General features: G+C 42.1%; 1 protein-coding gene and 3 long non-coding RNA genes across 5 annotated transcripts in view; 2 read left to right on the top strand and 2 right to left on the bottom strand.

The window, feature by feature from the left end:
* Positions 1 to 15,252, top strand: part of CLUL1 (clusterin like 1) — an 89,535-nt gene that overhangs the window by 16,691 nt on the left and 57,592 nt on the right. The gene's annotated exons all lie outside the window — the stretch shown is intronic.
* Positions 1,457 to 10,342, bottom strand: LOC140689015 (uncharacterized). The gene is made up of 3 exons (XR_012063876.1): positions 10,239 to 10,342; positions 4,356 to 4,571; positions 1,457 to 1,774 (listed from the first exon to the last, which is right to left on the bottom strand). It is a non-coding gene; the product is annotated as an uncharacterized lncRNA (long non-coding RNA).
* On the bottom strand, positions 11,020 to 13,113 carry LOC140689014 (uncharacterized). 2 transcript variants are annotated; one of them, XR_012063874.1, is made up of 2 exons: positions 12,947 to 13,113; positions 11,020 to 12,597 (listed from the first exon to the last, which is right to left on the bottom strand). It is a non-coding gene; the product is annotated as an uncharacterized lncRNA (long non-coding RNA). The 2 variants fall into 2 exon arrangements; XR_012063875.1 differs by having other exon boundaries at positions 12,928 to 13,113.
* Positions 11,373 to 12,889, top strand: LOC140689016 (uncharacterized). The gene is made up of 2 exons (XR_012063877.1): positions 11,373 to 11,828; positions 12,421 to 12,889. It is a non-coding gene; the product is annotated as an uncharacterized lncRNA (long non-coding RNA).

Raw genomic sequence — 15,252 nt, forward strand, 5'->3', positions numbered from 1 at the left:
AGGTCTTCAGCCCTCAGATCAGGGAGTGGAGCCCCGTGATTATCCAAAATGACCAGGTCTCTTTTCACCCAGACATCGGTCTCACTACCACTTCCCTGATTCCTGAAGGCCCAGGGCCGACTAAGCCGTAAACTTAGTTTCTACTCTAGGTGAGAATTTTAAGAAGCTTCCCTGTGGGACAGGGGTTTGCTTCAGAATCAAGGTCTCTGTCTAGAGGCTCTGATTTCTTATCAGCTGTTGACCCTTCAAAGGGTGAGCCATTGTCCTGATTCTCTGGGGTTCTCTTGCTCTGACAGTCAGCTGACTCATCACAGGTACCAGCGGGGATGCTGGAGAGGGTGTTGTCCTCAGACCGACTTGGACACCTTTCTGCACTGGAGCCCAGACCTGCCTGGTTTATGACCCACTGCTTCCCCTGCAGTCAGCTCTCAACTGCTTCCCACCAATCTGCTTAGAGATGCACACCCAACTTCCTGTGTCCCCCTGGTCCCCTTGGGTGAGTTCCTTGACCTGATGTCAGACCCTTCTGCCACCTTCGTGACCCTGGTCCTGATATACATCCTACCTCATTGCCAAAGTTAGAGCTGCCTTGGCAATATTAATCTCCACAGTCAGAGCCACCATCTCCCAAAGAAAAAAAACCATGAAAAGTACCTGAATGCCAGACTAGAAATACAGATGCTGACTTTTTGTATTGAAAAAATTTTAACACCTCGCAAACTACTAGGTAAACAAAATAAACAAGGTCCTACGGTATAGCATGAAGAACTACATTTAATACCTTGTAATAACTTATAATGAAAAAGAATATGTATATATACATGTTTGACTGAATCACTATGCTGAACACCAGAAACTAACACAACATTGTAAACCAACTATACTTCAGTTTTTAAAGATGTGATTTTACAAGTCAACAAACACAGTATGATTCCCTCTGTATGAAGTGTCTAAAGCAGTCACATGCATAGCAACAGAAAGTGCCATGATGGTTGTCAAGGGCTGGGGGAAGGGGCAAGGGGGAGTGTTGTTAATGGATACTGCGTTTCAGTTTTGCAAGATGAAGTAGTTCTAGAGATAAGTTGCATGAAAATATGAATACACTTGACCCTACTATGAATGTATACTTCAAAATAGTTGAGGTGGTAAAATTTTAAGTTATATGTATTTTGCTACAATTAAAATTTTTTTAATACCAAAAAATTTAAAAGTGAAAAAAAAGTCAGTGCCTTCACTTTAGTTGGTTAAAGGAAAGAGATGAGGAGCGATAGTGTTTATTAAATATTTGGCTATGGTTCAACAGGACGAAATCTTGGTTACCAGAGCAAAGGTGTGTTGGAGCATAACTTCAAGTGATGCCATTATTTCATTCGTTGATCTTAGATCAAGCTGAAGATAAGACAAAGACTGCTAGCCAGATCTCATAAAGGAGTAAGGTTCCTCAGATAACAGTCACTCATTGTCAAGGGTCACTTTTATTCAACACGCGAACATGTTTTTCTTGAAGGCATCTGCTGTGACAGACAGTGGTCTAGATGCTGAGGGCAGCTACAGAGCACTTGGGGACTCGGCTGTCCTGTATGGAGTCAGGGAACACATCGTCCTGGCGTAGTTCACGCTGGAGGGAGCTGTGTAAGCCGTACCGAGTTGTGGAGGAGGGAGGCAGCCCGTCTCCCTGGGGATTCCAGAAGTCTCTTCAGGGTGATTATATTCTAGGAGGAGTAAGTTCATTTTGTGCTCTGTCTGCACAAAAAAATCCTTCCTTTTTTGCCATCTGCCAGGATTGGAGAATCATTTAGACTCTAAATAATAACATCTATAAATTCTAAATTTAGGAACATTAAACACAATCTTGACATTCTCTGAAAGCAAGCCATTAGTAATTTAAAAAAAAAAAGCCGAATTATCTCCAGTGAGATATGCTTACTGAATACAGGTTGAAAACATTTGAACATTCTTGAAGGATAGTCAAGCTTCAGAACTTTGCCTTCATGGCTCTGAAAAGTGAAACAGTTATGTGAAAGTCAATCTCCCTGGAGTAAGATTTTGTTAATCCTGTTTGTTTTTCATCAGACTCCTCAGGGCTTTGAAAGGTAGCCCACGAGAATCAGAAAGTAGAACGTCTTTCCCCTACTGACAGCATTAGAAGGAATCTGAGTGCCAACCATGCAAAGTTCATTACAAAACTAAAACATACTCAATGTCAAACACTGAACAATGTTCGAAACAAGTAATGCAGAAGAAGAAAAGGTTCCGTGACAAACTCTCACTTTCAAAGAACAGCCTTTCTTTCCTTCCCTCCTTCTGTCTTTCTTTCATTCATTCATTCTTTCATTCTTCCCCTTCCCCCCATTTCTCTCTCTCTGTCTGGTGAACACTTCTTTTTCTTGGTGTAGCTTTGATACTTAATGAACCAAATTGCAGTTCTCCGTGGCTCCCTCTTGAACCACGTCGTCAATCCAAAATAGGAGCATGTCCCTTATGGGACACATTTTAACCTGACAACTGCCTTTAATCAACACTCTTACTAAAACTATTAAACATAATTCCCAGCCTCCCAACGTTCCTCAGCATCGGCTGATTACAGCCATGCCTTAGATGTTTATCAAGTTCTGCACTTTATAAAGCACTTTCTCTTATGGTCTCAGCTTAGGAATTAGACCAGGTGACTATTATTAACTTACACAAACAACGAGGCTCAAAGAGCAATATTCTCTCAAGGGTCACCTGGGCTGTTGAATCAAGGCTGCCTTCAGGTTTTCATGTTGTTAACTGAAAACACCAGTGACATCGAAATCATTTGTCATGACTCCTTTCCTGTTTGGATGCAATATGAAAGAATTCGAGTATAGAAGGTCAGGTTGATGTAACCTGACGTATTGACCCGTATGTTCTCCTAGGAAAGGTGTTTGTTCAGTGGTTTGGCTGGTGCCGTCTAAAGAGAGCTGGGATTTATGAGAAAAAGAGAAGCTGGTTAGTGCTTCACTCATGAGCGTGTTCATTCTTTCATTCATTCAGCCAGTCAGTCAGTTATGAAGTACTTATTGCACACTGAGATATTCCAGGCACTATGCTAGACATGCACTAGACAAAAATGATTTAAGACAGACTCACATCCGGGTCAAAACTCAGTCTGGCAGCAGGAGGCGTTAGTGTACATGTCAGCCTCCCACCCAGAGAACGAGTTCCTTACAGGGAAGAATGAGGCTGATACTTCCTCTGCCCATGGGGCGCCTCCCTCAGTAACTTGCGCCTGGGAGTCCGCAGAAAACATTTACTAAGAGACACATTCGACCTCCAGTGAACGATGGGAAGCACCGTGCTTTCCAACAATGAAGAAAGAGCCAGGGTTACATGAAGGCCAGGGAACTCAGTCTCTTCCCTGCACTAGAAGTGCCTGAATTTGAGATTTTTGGAGAATTGCATAAGAGCATCGTATCTTTCATGTTGGTGTGTTTGATTTTTACTTTTTATTATGTTTTAGGTCTCTTCCACTCAGGGAGCTAGTTACTACTTACCCAGTTCCTTGTTACTTTTAAGACTTAAAATTAAACCTAATTAATAAAACCTTAATAAATACTAAATAATTATTAGATATTAACCAGATATGGTTAATAATAGAAAGATCTATTCTTTTTCCCAACAGCTAGGGTATTCCCAATGACTTTCTTTTATCCATAAAGATTGTCCAAAAGTTAATTCTTAGGAGAAAATTTTATCATGGGCCAACTGAAATTTAAATGACTCTCTGGTTTTTTAATTCACCTTATAGAAGAGTATTGTGAGCAATCTTGTGTTCTGCAGCAATCTTATAAGACATTTTTATTCTCATTTATAGTAAAAGAACCTGTCTCTCAAGCTTTGTGAAAGTAAATTTGAAAAGTTGCTGTAAATAACCTGGTTACAAAATTAATTATCACCCAAGCAAGAAGAAAACTAGAATCATAGAATCTGAGAGCTTGGAAAAGTTTAGAAATAAGGTTAAAGGCCCTCATGTAGGTTTCTGTCTGTAGTGATGTTCTGAGCACAGATGGGAAACAAGAATGCCTAGAACAGAGTGCCTACAGTCTAGCTTAGAGAAGAAATGATATGTGGAAGTTAATGGGGTGAGGGAGGGGCAGCGGGTGGGCTAGCTACAGGGTTTTGGGGGCCCGATGCAAGATAATATGGGAGACATTTCAAAAATGACTGAGAATTTCACAACAGTGACAGCAGAGCATAAAGTCAAGCACAGCCTGCATGCCCATGAAGCCAGTCGGCCTGGGGTAGTGGTCACCAGTGCCCTGTCCCACCAAATACAGGTGTCGGGGCTTTAGCTTTCTGCATGTCACCTGTCTGCATGTCAAGAAGCTCACCGTCTACGTTTTCCAGGACTCACAGGTATTTCAGGCTCTGAGCCCATCAGGGACCGTATCCACACCTGGCAGGTGTCAGGACACGAGCGGTGCAAAGTGGTGTGAAGGTAGCTTCGTGCAGGGCCGTACTCCACGTTGAAGAGAAGTCGCCCATTACGGTTCCTTTCCCCATGCGGTTTGCTGTGTTCATTTGCACAGCAACAGTCTCAAAGAATCCTAAGGCAATGGGAACAAAGCAGAACTCTTTTTTGGCCACATCCCTCCCAGATCCTGCATAGCTTAGCAGTTCCGCGCCCTGCCTTAGAAGTCCCACCCAGCCCACCCACCCTCACAAACCTTGCCTTTCCAATTCTCTCTCTGAAATGTTTAGGCTAAAACCTGTTCCCCTTAAAATGTCCTCAGCAGAGGGCTGGCGCATACCTGTGAGTGGATTTGGAGGGAAGGCTTTAGGAAGATACCTGGGTTGAGGAGCACTTGCTGCAGAAGAATGCGCACATGTGTGGCAGTCGGGCCATGAGACCAACTAAGCGCCCAAGGCACGGCCCCCGGACCTCCAGTGGGCTTTGGCCACTTGATCAGTGAAAATGGACACACCCTCTGCTTTGGGCAGACAAACCCTGACACCAAAATGACAAGCTGTTGGGATGGGTGTGAAGGGGAGGCGAAAGGGCACTGAATTAGAACCCGGGGGTCCCACCTTCTCGATCTGACTCAGCCTCTTCCCAGCTGTGTGAGTTTGGGTAAATTGCATAGTCTCTCTGGGCCTCAGTGACCTTGCCTCTTTCATGAGGAGGTTGGAGTATCTCAACTCTCTGGTCTCTTCTGGTGAAAGAAAAGAAGTTCTACAGACATTTTGTTGCTAAGGTGATGAGGGAAGACGCGGCCAAGAAAGAGCAAAGAGTCTGTCTGAGGGACAAAGAGTTTGTTCGTTGACATAAACAATGAAATACCCAGGGAGGGTGAATCATGTCCAGGAAACCAGAGAAGACAAGAGAAAAGACTAATATTTAGGGATTGAGATAATTAGCTACAGAGCATGTCAGGGTGGTGGGCCAGGGAGCTGAAGTATGTTCAAGAGCAAGTTCTTGGCTTGGTGCAATGTAAGAGGCGGGAAAAGGGCTGGATGGGATACAGACTTTAATTTCAGACTTCCAAGAGGTTATTATAAACAACTGGAGAGAAGGTTGTTTTAAATCGTGTTTAATGTGAGTATTCACTCGCTGGCAGTGATCAGCATTTCCTATAAATACCACTTACACCGTCCAGAATGAAGCTGTAACGTGTAACGTGAAAAGGGAAGAGGTGGAGAAAAAACAGTGAGGAAGACTTGGAGCCCAAGCCCTTGGCATGAAAAATGGGGGAAATTGAGTTCCCCTCCTTGTATTCTTTTTGGAACCAATGGTGGGCAATTGCCTTGTGAGTGGCTGTGCTCTTATTCATATACATTTTTGCTTTGCCTTCGGGTATTTAATGTGCTCTCCAGAGAATTGTTCAAAGCATTTAAAACAGTGTTTGGCAATTTCTCCTTCTAATTAATACCAAGTGGTTTCATTCAGACTGAAGTTTCAAATGAAACATTTGTAGCTTATGATGCTACATAAACTGCAAAACTCCATGTAGAATCATGCTTCAGGGCCAGAATGATCTAGGTTCAGATCCCTGCCCCACCACTTACGAGCTGTGTGACCTTTGGAAAATGACTTAACCTTACCAGGACAAAGGAGAATGGATGCTGGGAAGACAGTGGCAATGTCCAGACTATCAAAGGCAAGGAGCTGGCTCGTGAGGATGCGTATTCCATTTTGTCTGAGGATGGTGTTCCTTTCACGTTTCCCTGTGTGATTTGACCACTGATGAAGTTTTGGTTGGGTTCTGATCTACTGAAGCTGAAACAGGGAGAAACATCTGTGGACCCTAGCAATAGCCTTGGTGCCAAGATGTTAGGGGTCCTTGATTCCAAACTGGATTTGGCTGAGTTTATGTAGTGAAAGTGTGAAGCCACGTGTCCCCAGGAATCTACATTCCTGGATGATACCCACAAAGACAAGCATCTCCTAACTGGAGAGGAGAGGTCATGGTGACGGGCTCGCTCCTCCTGTCCCTCTGGAGGATGTTCCTGTGACTTTTCACCATGATGGAAGGGGGAACTGAGTGCAGATTTTCAAATGTAGATTTAGAAAACAAGATTGCTTCATAGGCATCGCACCGTCAAAATGCACTTCTTAGAGTCAAACTTGGAACGTGGCCCTCACCCTGCATGACTCCACGAAACCAATATAAAGTGTCCTGGGGTTCTTTACATCAGACAGCCTTCTCTCCTCAACCTCAGAGGAGCCATAAAACTAGGACCCTTTGTCCTAGGAGTAGAAATATGCTTTCACTCCCCTGCTCAAAATCTGCAGTGGACCCCACAGCCCCTCGCCTCACACCCCAGGGCAGCTGCATTCTGGCTCCTACAGTCCTTATCAGACACGCCCGCTACTCGAGGCGGCCTGGATATGCCCGAGTGCCACTCTCGGCCTGTCTACCCTGACTGCCCAAAGCACTTCTTCAGCCTGGAATGCCCTCCTTCAGGATCCCTTCCAGTCCCACCTCACACGTTCCCTGGTCCCCAGGACTGTCCCTTGCGCCCCAGCCTGAAACGTTCTGTCCTCCGCTCTTTGCTTGTCTGTCTTGTGGCCAGTGCTGAATGCACGAACCGAAGGCTGGTCTGTGCCTGTAATATATTTTATCAGGGAAAAAACCAAAAACAAAAACTTGGGGAAATTATCTCCACATGGGTAATAACAGTTCTGAAATGTACTGTTTTGGTGAATCAGTGTAGTATTTAATCCATATACGTGCGTCCATCGCAGAAAGCAATCCTTAAGATCTCAACTTATTTTATTTTACATCAACATCGTTTTCTTTCTTGCTTTCAAAAGACTTACATTCTCAGTTGAAGCCCCAAATGTCAGTTTGTGGGGCATGGTGTTATTTTATGGGTAAAAACTGAAGCGCTGGTATTCATTAAATATTAATCAATCTTGATTAATTAGAAAACAATTCTCCTTGCCTTCCCTTTGTATATGCCCCCTTCTTTCTTTTCTATTTGAACTGGCGTGTAGGTGTGGTGGTCCTGCCAAATGAGTAAGTGGAAATGAGAAAATTCTTTTTTTTTTTTTTAGCCAGAAGCATGTCAGCATTGATCTGGGGGAAAAGGTGCTGACTTGTATCCTGGCAGATACTATCACAAGAAAAGCACCAAGGGGGTTTGAGGGAAATCCAACACAAGTCCAGGATTGTCTGGCAGCTTAAATAAGTGTGCTTGCACTAGACTATCGAAAAGTGGCTGTCTTTTCAAATGAACCATGAGCCGGCCTAGATGCGTGACCGTAGACTAATTCCAAGCCTGTTCTGTTTCTAAATGTTGGTTGAACACATGTACGTAGCGGCGCACACAGGAGGAGTCGTCATTCTGTGCCCTTTTCTGCACGGGCCACAGCTAATGAGTTCCATAAGAAGGTGGTGTGAACGGCCTGTCACTGTTTTGTCATGTAGATAGACAGCCAACGTCCTATGTGTGGGTCTCAGCAGGAGCTTTTCTGCTTATGGCAATTCATCAAGAACTTCTAGCAAATTTTGAATGTGTATCAGCACCGACAAGAGGCAAATTCACTGAGCAAATTTCTCCTGTTTGTCCAGACACGGGTGCCCCAGGAACTCAGAGCCTTCTGCTCTATGTGCTTATGAGAAAATTAAGGAAATGGGTGAACTCTAAGCAAGCTGTTTTAGGCTGAGGGCCTGAGACATCAAGGGGTCCATGGGACCTGTGTGACTAATGGGACTGGTAGTGATGCCTGGGAGGGGAGGGACTGAGTGTGCAGGGGAGGGAGGCCTGGGACTCGTTCCCACCCTCCCATGGCAGGTAGTGACAACTTTCAGGGTGTAGAGGGAAGGACAGGCCAACCAAAAAATCAGACTCGGGCATCACCCAGCCCCTGCTCCCTCCTCTGCCATCTTGAGAAGCAGTCCTGTGGTGCAGGAGAAGAAAAAAATGAAGATTTCTGCCTGTATTAAAATTCTGTTTTAAAAACAACAAAAAAATGATGATTTTCTAATATTCAACATAAACTGCCACAGGAATCCCTGTTCCAACCGTTTGTAAGGTTTGCACATGCTCTATGTACTGAGAATTTTTGTGTTCATTCTCAGTATATGCCAGGGTTTTAAAGATGTCTTTGTTGAGAGTGATTTTGTAAACGTGAGATTTTCGTGAGTTGGAAAATGACCAAGAAAATCTCAAAAAATTAAATGTTCGAGTTACCATGTGATGCAGTATTTTCACCTCTGCATATGTAACCAAAAGATGTGAAAGCAAGGACTCAAACCCTTGTTCATAGCAGTGTTATTCACAATAGCCAAACAGTGGAAACAACCCAAATACCCATAGGCAGGTGGATGGATAAACAAAATGTGATATATATACACACAGTGGAATATTACTCAGCCTTAAAAAGGAAGGAAATTCTGACACCTGCTACAACACAGATGAACCTTGAAGGTATTATGCTAAGTGAAATAAGCCAGTTACAAGAGGACAAATACCGTATGATTCGATTTATACGAGGTACTAAGAATAATCAAATTCATACCGACAGCAAGTAGAATAGTTGCTAGGGGCTGGAGGGAGGGGGAAATGGGGAGCTGTTGTTTAATGAGTATAGATTTTTCAGGTTTACAAGATGAAATGTTCCAGAGATGGAAGGTGATGGTTGCACAACAATGTGACTATCATCCCTGAGCTGTATACTTTAGAATGATCACAATGGTAATTTTTAGGCTATGTATGTTTTACCATAATTAAAAATATAAATAGATAAATAATTTAAAATAAACACTCTTACTCTGTCACTTCATGATAAGGGTGATATATTCACAATGAATGAGAAAGTAAATATCTAAATGCAATTTGTGCTGTGCAAAAAGCATTGTGAAACTGGGTGTCTGGAAATATTTCCATGATTATAGACTTCTGTTGCCAAAAACAGTATATGTCATCTATAAAACTCTGATGTCTGCACCTTTTCAAGACTTGGAAAGAGAATTTGTAGCCTCTTTTTTAAAACTTTCAATGGGTTTCTGAGTCCATTTTTGAATGCACATACAGAAATGGAACACTTTAATTTGCAGGGACCAACTGATTAACATCAGGAAATAGATTTACTATTTTAAACACAAAGCTTTGTTTAATGGGTGAATCTAATTGAAAATTAGGTATCATGGTTTAGAAAATTCAGTTAGTGATGCAGTTCTTCTATTTTGGGTCCTCCTATTTTTTTTCTGTGCTACCTATTAAAAACCAATGATCATGCATGTAAATGTGAGTTAGTGCACACATCTGTGTGTGTGTTCTCTAGTTCTGTCTGCTGAATGAGCCTAGAAGTAATGACACCCCAACAGCAATGAGCACACAATGGTTTCTAAATCCCATTCTCCAATAAAAGGCACCAGAACTCCTAGGAGATGTGACTAATTCCAGGGCTGGACAGGGAAAATACAAGATGAACCTGGAGCATCATATAGTACCAGTAAGTAAGGAATCGCCCCCCAAAAAACAAAAGTGTGTGTGTTGGCACATTAAAAGGATAGAGGAACCAGCCTAAAAGAACTCCCAATGGCTAAAGCTGGAAAAATTGAAGCAAACAGAATAGCATAGTATTGGATTATAATTCAATCTAAAAAATAAAAATCCATAAATCAATGCTGATATAAATAAATGTCAAATGAATAAATAAATGGGATGAGAAGAGGCAAATCCTGCTCACAGAAGAATCCCAAACAAAGTACGTAGATACAAGCCATCTACCTACGAGGCGGAGCTTAATTCCCAACGTCACTTACCCTGCCATGAGGGTAGGCTAGACACGGGGTCTTGTCTCCAAAGAATACGGTAGGGAAAAGGAAAAACAGTAACTCTATGGCAGAGAAATATGGCAAACACCGTCTTAACCAAGTGATGGCTAACATCCCCTGTGATGTCATCTGGCTATCCTGGCCCCCTGACACGATGCAATAAGAAGTGCACTTTACCTCTGCGGGATTCATTCCAAAAAACCATCACCCTGGGCTGATCATGAGAAACACCCCAGATGAACACAGACTGAGAGGCATTCAGCAGGGCACTCGCTCAGTAGTTCTCAAGACCGTCAAGGTCATGAAAAACCAGGAAAGTCTGAGAAGCTGTCACAGACCAGAGGAGACTGGGACACACGGCAGCTAAATGTAACACAGGACCCTGCTTTGGATCCTGGAGCAGAAAGATCATCAATGGAAAAACTTGTAAAGTCCAAATAAGTCTGGGTAACAATCATGCCCCAGTGTCAGTTTCTAAGTTTTCCTGTAAGATGTTAACAATGAGAGGAACTGGGTGAAAGGTATACACAACTCTGTACTACGCAATTTTTACAAATCTAAAATTATTCCAAAATAAAAAGTTTATTTTTAGAAAAAGAATCAAAATATATTGAACTAAGGACTAAACTTGAGTGTCACTACATCACAAAAAATCAACCAAGATTTTCATAAATACTGAAGCTTTGACCATCGCATCTCCCTAAAAATTAACATTATTAATTGTAGTTAGAGAAAAGTTTGTTTTTGCTTAAGTAATAAACTAAAGGAATTATTTTTAAACAGCATTTATTTCATTTCTTACCCTTTCATAATGTCTTTTTTTTTATGTTCTATAATGTCCTTGATACATTAACACTATTGTGCATTGTATAATGTATAGATAAGTCAACATGCCTATGTTTGGAGAGTACACTCAAATATTTTCACAGGAATATGAGGCTTAAAAAAAGCGTGTCTATCAGTGGTTTGAGTGTATAACCAAACATCACCACAGAAATCAGACCAGAACATCTGGGTTCAGGTTCCAGCTCCACTGCCTACAAGCTGAGGGATTGTGTACAGATGACTTCGCTTCTCTGGGCCTCGTTTTTCTCATCCATGAAATGGGGATAATAAGAGTAGCTATGTCTCAGGGTGGTTACGTTGGCCCAGTGAGATCATGAATGTGAAAGGCTTTATGAGCAGTAAGTGCTTGATAAAAGGTGAGTGGGGAATTAGACCGAAAGAAGGTGGGTACCCATGGTACTAACGCTGAGAGCTACAATCAAAGCTCAGAAAAGGCACCAAGTGGAGAATTTATTACAAACGGAGGTAACCCAGCCCTCTTTCAAATATGGCCCCTTGGTCTTTCCCTGGGCACCTGGGGTGGCTGGATCCCCAGCTGTATCCGGTACCCATTCTGGTCAGTTGGGGCTTTTTGGGCAGCTGAGGTTATGAGGTCACAGAAGCCTGGAGGCAGGGCCTCATATTTTATCTTTTGGTTGAAAACCTTGCTCTAATCAGTTCATTCGGGGGTGCTGGAGCCTGGGGGATGAATGTCTACACTAACCAAACTTGAGAAAATTGATTTATGAACCGGTAAGGCATCTCTCCATTACAATAGCTGATGTGTTTGCCACAGAGAGTGTCATACTTGGCCCGCAGGCCAGGGCCCGCCTTCCCTTGTCAGTTTGCCCAGTGAATGGGGGATTCGAACGCAGAGTGGGTGAGATCTTCGTCAGGCTGGATCCAAGTCTGCTCTGCGCCCAGAGCGACTTGCCTCACAAATCAGAATTCCTTGGTGTGCTAGACAGAAGCTTCCATTTCCAGATTCCCTGATGACCATCTCTTTCTGTTGCCATGACGACACTCCTCAATACCATCTAATTTTCACTGTGGGTGACAGTTTTGGGGACAAAACGTGACGGAGATGGTGCCTGCTTCTTCTGATGGCTACAGAGGCGTGTTAATCTCATCAGCAACGTCTCTAAACCCCTCCACAGGGCCCTTTCATTCTGAGAGGCCTTCAGATCTTCTGGACCTGTCTGGGTGAATTTCAAAAACTTCACTCCTGGAAGCGATTGCTGTTGTAATGGTTGTCATTTAAACAAACAAACAAAAAAACAGCTCAGAGGGTGGCATTTCCCTCACTGGGGCATCCTCACATCCTCCTCCTGACCTCTCCTTCCAGATGTGTCCAGTCTTAAATCTCGGGGCCTTTCCTGAGGCTGTTTGTACTTCCTCTGCGATGAGTAAGACCTGACTCTCGTGTGCCCGCGGGCGTTCAGGCACTTCTGTTTCCCGTCTCACTGCTCTGCAGAGATTTGAGCCTGGAACCTACTGCGGAGATTTCCTGCCCAGTGACTTCCTGTGTCAACAAAAGCAGCCCGTCAAGATCCAAACAAAAAAATATAAACATCTCATGAGGCCCAGTTACACTATGCGTTCCTCCTCGAGGAAGACTGTACATCTTATCTCAAAAAGAAGCGTGGTGCCCCAATCTATGATTATTAAGATTCTCATCACAGAAGGTTCTGAGCAAAGTTTGGTGTCATTAAAAAAAAAAATGTTGGTGCCGCACGGGACACAACCACCTCTTTCATCTAAGTGTTTTGAAAAGAAAAGCTACAGAAGTTGTGGATTCCACTGTCAGAAGGAGACTCCTTTGATAGAGGAATGTTTTTAATTACTCAAATACCTTCACAGCCAGAGCTCACCGTGGGTTGGTTTCTAAAAGTATTACGAGAGCCTCGCTGCAGGTAACCGTGCAGCTTGGTCGGAGGCGTTGATTGAACAGCCCGGCACGAGGGAGCGGGTCCGCGTGGGGGTGTGCGCCCCGCGCGGAGAGACGGGCCGCGCTGAGCGTTCGCGGCCCTTTGTCTGCTGGGCTTTCTTCTCTCTCCCTCCGGCCTAACGCCGAGTGTTACAAGATCCTAGCCTTCCGCCGACTTCCAGGGCTCAGGTGGGAGGAGCGTCATCCAGCCACAAACCTTTCTCTCTCAAAGAACAGCTTCAGACAAAGGAGTGTTTTCCAATTCAAAGGCAATTAGGGGTAGCCTTGAGACTCCATGAAAATAGAATTCACGTGTTCCTCTATCCCTCGGGAAAACATTTTCACAGAGAGAGGGGTCATCACCATCCCGGGAATCTTTTTTGACGTCTCTCATTAAAATAAGCACTGAAAGGCTTTAAATGAGGTCAGTGTTGCACAGGCCAAATCTACCAGGCATTCCCTTTAGCTGAGACATCCAGATAAGAACATACACAATTATTCTCTCTCTTTTTCTCCTTTCTGTCCTTCCTGTTTCTTTCCAAAAATATTTAGCAGCTACTATGCGCAGGCATTATGCTAGATACTTGGGATGCAGAAATGAGTAAGAAGTGGTCCCTCCCTTCAAATTACAGTCCAACAATGAGGTCACTCATTCATTCACCCAACTACATTCCTACATTCACTCAACTATCACCTGTGGAGAGTCTACCACCTGTGCCCTGCATGGAAGTGACCATAAAATGCTTACCTGTCTCAGAACATGAGTGGATGCTGAGGCCACCTGAGTCAAAAACAAAGAGATGATGGATGGTCAGGATCTCAGTTTCTCTACCTGCCTGTTAGATGTAAATAATGATAATAAATAAATATAAGCTTTTAAAAATTATCCAACATCCAGATTTTTAAAATTTAAATTATAGTTGATTTAAATTGAAGTGTTAGTTTTAGATTTTTGACATTAAAAAAAACTATGATTAAGATGAAATGTAATGAAATACCTATAAGGTAATAGGAGGCTTTAGCTGAACGAAAATTTAGTAAAATGTTTTATGCCGAAGATAAAAAACTGGAGAAAAGATAGTCTCTGTGCAGTATGTTTAGAAATCTTTCCATTATTGTGCAACTTTCTTGCCTAAAAGATATGTTTCAGCTCTTAGAACTCTTTTATCTGCCTACTTAGACTTGGGAAAAGATTTTTTTTTAACTCTTCCAAATGAAGAATGTCAGTGGTTTTTGAACCATTTGTCAAATACAGATAAAGCAACATCCTCAGATCAGCGAAGATGGAAATTTTCTAACCACATATTAAGAAAAACATTGCATAATTTGTGCCTGGAACTTGAAAAAAATGGATACTGTCATTTGTAAGTGCACCCAACGATGCACATTTTTCATTTTTGTATTTATATATATTTTGTGAGGGATCTTTTCCAGCTAAGTCATTAAAATCAAATACAGAAAAAAACTGAACTTAGAAACTAGACTTTCAAGTAGATGTATCATAAGCCATTAAACCAAAATTTTTAAATATGATGAAGTGTATTAACTAGCTCAATATAGTGACAGCAAAGATTGCTTAACATTAGTGAAAGCTTAAAATATCTAATATTAGTAGTCATTGCTAATTATTAAACATTAAAATACTCTAAAGGGAATGGAGAAGTGTTATAGCCTTAAATGCTTATAGCAGTTAAGAATAAAGGCTGAAAATTTGTGAACTAACCATGCTGCTTAAGAAGTTAAAAAGAATAGTAAGGAAAAAAAAGAAAATAGAGGGAAGAAAATAGTAAAGATAGTAGAAATTAATGCGAGAAAATACTATATGCTAGAGTGGGTCAACAAAGCCAAAACTTGGTTATTTGAAAAGACTAATAAAATTGCCAAATCTCTGGCAAGACTGGAGAAAAAAAATGACAAGGCATTCATAAATAATGTTAGGTAACATAAAAGGAGACATGGCAATAGTTGCAGAAGAGATTTAAAATACTATGTAATAATACTATGTACAACTTTATGCCAACAAATTTCAAAATCATAAGGGAAATTATTAACTACACAAATTACTAGAATAATTTAAATGATCAAAATTGGTTCAAGAAAAATTAGAAAATCATAATGGTTCTATGTACATTAAAGAAACTGAATTCATAAAAGAAAGTTAAATAATTCAAAATCTTACTTATACAGACTTGTGGTTACCGGGGGGGGGGGTAGAGGGTGGGAAGGGATAGACTGGGATTTCAAAATTGT

Source organism: Vicugna pacos, chromosome 24, assembly GCF_048564905.1.
Source record: "Vicugna pacos chromosome 24, VicPac4, whole genome shotgun sequence".
Taxonomy (NCBI): Eukaryota; Metazoa; Chordata; class Mammalia; order Artiodactyla; family Camelidae; genus Vicugna; species Vicugna pacos.